The sequence below is a fragment of the Nansenia antarctica genome (assembly GCF_963989245.1).
Source record: "Nansenia antarctica genome assembly, chromosome: 2".
NCBI lineage: Eukaryota > Metazoa > Chordata > Actinopteri > Argentiniformes > Microstomatidae > Nansenia > Nansenia antarctica.
Window position 1 is genome coordinate 3367145 of NC_137675.1, and position 2500 is coordinate 3369644.

A 2500-nucleotide genomic window follows, 5' to 3' on the forward strand; every position below is an offset into this window, starting at 1 on the left:
TTCTCCACTGTTTCTATCAATAAAAATTAAAAATATGAGTGGGACTGCCCCCCCCCAAAAAAATAACTTTAAAAAAAGATTACATTACACTCACCTTTGTTGTCAAATAATAATAATACATTAGACTTATATAGCGCTTTTCTAGACACTCAAAGACGCTTTACAAACTGAAAAGATCAAGTAGTGATAATAATAAGAAACAAAAAGAAAAGAAAGTGTAGGGGCCTAATTAAGTGGTGCTGGGGACACATGGGAAGGGGAGGGGGAGAGGGTTAACTGGTGAAGGCGAGCTTGAAGAGGTGGGTTTTGAGGGCCTGTTTAAATGTTGGCAGGGTGTTGGCCTGTCTGGTGTGGTTGGGGAGGGCGTTCCAGAGGGACGGGGCTGCGGCTGAAAAGGCCCCATCACCCCAGTCTCCGGAGCTTGGTCCTGGTGGTCTTGAGGGTGGTTTGGTCGTCAGACCTGAGGCAACGGGGGGAGGGGGTGTGGAGGGGGACGAGTTCAGTAAGGTAGGAGGGGGTCAGATTGTTGATGGTTTTGTAAGTGGCTTTACAAGTACCGGACGACAAAATGCAGTTTAGCGTCTAACCAGAAGTGCAAGTGGTGTGGTCTGGTGTCGTGTAGTGGTGGTCCAGTGGTCTGGGGTCGTGTAGTGGTGGTCCAGTGGTCTGGGGTCGTGTAGTGGTGGTCCAGTGGTCTGGGGTCGTGTAGAGGTGGTCCAGTGGTCTGGGGTCGTGTAGTGGTGGTCCAGTGGTCTGGGGTCGTGTAGAGGTGGTCCAGTGGTCTGGGGTCGTGTAGTGGTGGTCCAGTGGTCTGGGGTCGTGTAGTGGTGGTCCAGTGGTCTGGGGTCGTGTAGTGGTGGTCCAGTGGTCTGGGGTCGTGTAGTGGTGGTCCAGTGGTCTGGGGTCGTGTAGTGGTGGTCCAGTGGTCTGGGGTCGTGTAGTGGTGGTCCAGTGGTCTGGGGTCGTGTAGTGGTGGTCCAGTGGTCTGGGGTCGTGTAGTGGTGGTCCAGTGGTCTGGGGTCGTGTAGTGGTGGTCCAGTGGTCTGGGGTCGTGTAGTGGTGGTCCAGTGGTCTGGGGTCGTGTAGTGGTGGTCCAGTGGTCTGGGGTCGTGTAGTGGTGGTCCAGTGGTCTGGGGTCGTGTAGTGGTGGTCCAGTGGTCTGGGGTCGTGTAGAGGTGGTCCAGTGGTCTGGGGTCGTGTAGTGGTGGTCCAGTGGTCTGGGGTCGTGTAGTGGTGGTCCAGTGGTCTGGGGTCGTGTAGTGGTGGTCCAGTGGTCTGGGGTCGTGTAGAGGTGGTCCAGTGGTCTGGGGTCGTGTAGTGGTGGTCCAGTGGTCTGGGGTCGTGTAGAGGTGGTCCAGTGGTCTGGGGTCGTGTAGTGGTGGTCCAGTGGTCTGGGGTCGTGTAGTGGTGGTCCAGTGGTCTGGTGTTGTGTAGAGGTGGTCCAGTGGTCTGGTGTTGTGTAGAGGTGGTCCAGTGGTCTGGGGTCGTGTAGTGGTGGTCCAGTGGTCTGGTGTCGTGTAGTGGTGGTCCAGTGGTCTGGGGTCTTGTAGTGGTGGTCCAGTGGTCTGGGGTCGTGTAGTGGTGGTCCAGTGGTCTGGGGTCGTGTAGTGGTGGTCCAGTGGTCTGGGGTCGTGTAGTGGTGGTCCAGTGGTCTGGGGTCGTGTAGTGGTGGTCCAGTGGTCTGGGGTCGTGTAGTGGTGGTCCAGTGGTCTGGGGTCGTGTAGTGGTGGTCCAGTGGTCTGGGGTCGTGTAGTGGTGGTCCAGTGGTCTGGGGTCGTGTAGTGGTGGTCCAGTGGTCTGGGGTCGTGTAGAGGTGGTCCAGTGGTCTGGGGTCGTGTAGTGGTGGTCCAGTGGTCTGGGGTCGTGTAGTGGTGGTCCAGTGGTCTGGGGTCGTGTAGTGGTGGTCCAGTGGTCTGGTGTTGTGTAGAGGTGGTCCAGTGGTCTGGTGTTGTGTAGAGGTGGTCCAGTGGTCTGGGGTCGTGTAGTGGTGGTCCAGTGGTCTGGTGTCGTGTAGTGGTGGTCCAGTGGTCTGGGGTCTTGTAGTGGTGGTCCAGTGGTCTGGGGTCGTGTAGTGGTGGTCCAGTGGTCTGGGGTCGTGTAGTGGTGGTCCAGTGGTCTGGGGTCGTGTAGTGGTGGTCCAGTGGTCTGGGGTCGTGTAGTGGTGGTCCAGTGGTCTGGGGTCGTGTAGTGGTGGTCCAGTGGTCTGGGGTCGTGTAGTGGTGGTCCAGTGGTCTGGGGTCGTGTAGTGGTGGTCCAGTGGTCTGGGGTCGTGTAGTGGTGGTCCAGTGGTCTGGGGTCGTGTAGTGGTGGTCCAGTGGTCTGGGGTCGTGTAGTGGTGGTCCAGTGGTCTGGGGTCGTGTAGTGGTGGTCCAGTGGTCTAGCGCCGCGGTCTACACTGCTATCCTGGCCCATTCCCTGCTGACGTGCCCTCTCTCTCTCCCTTCTCCTTCCTTCTTCTTCTTGTGTTAGGGTTCATATACTGTATATACGTCTACTAGTT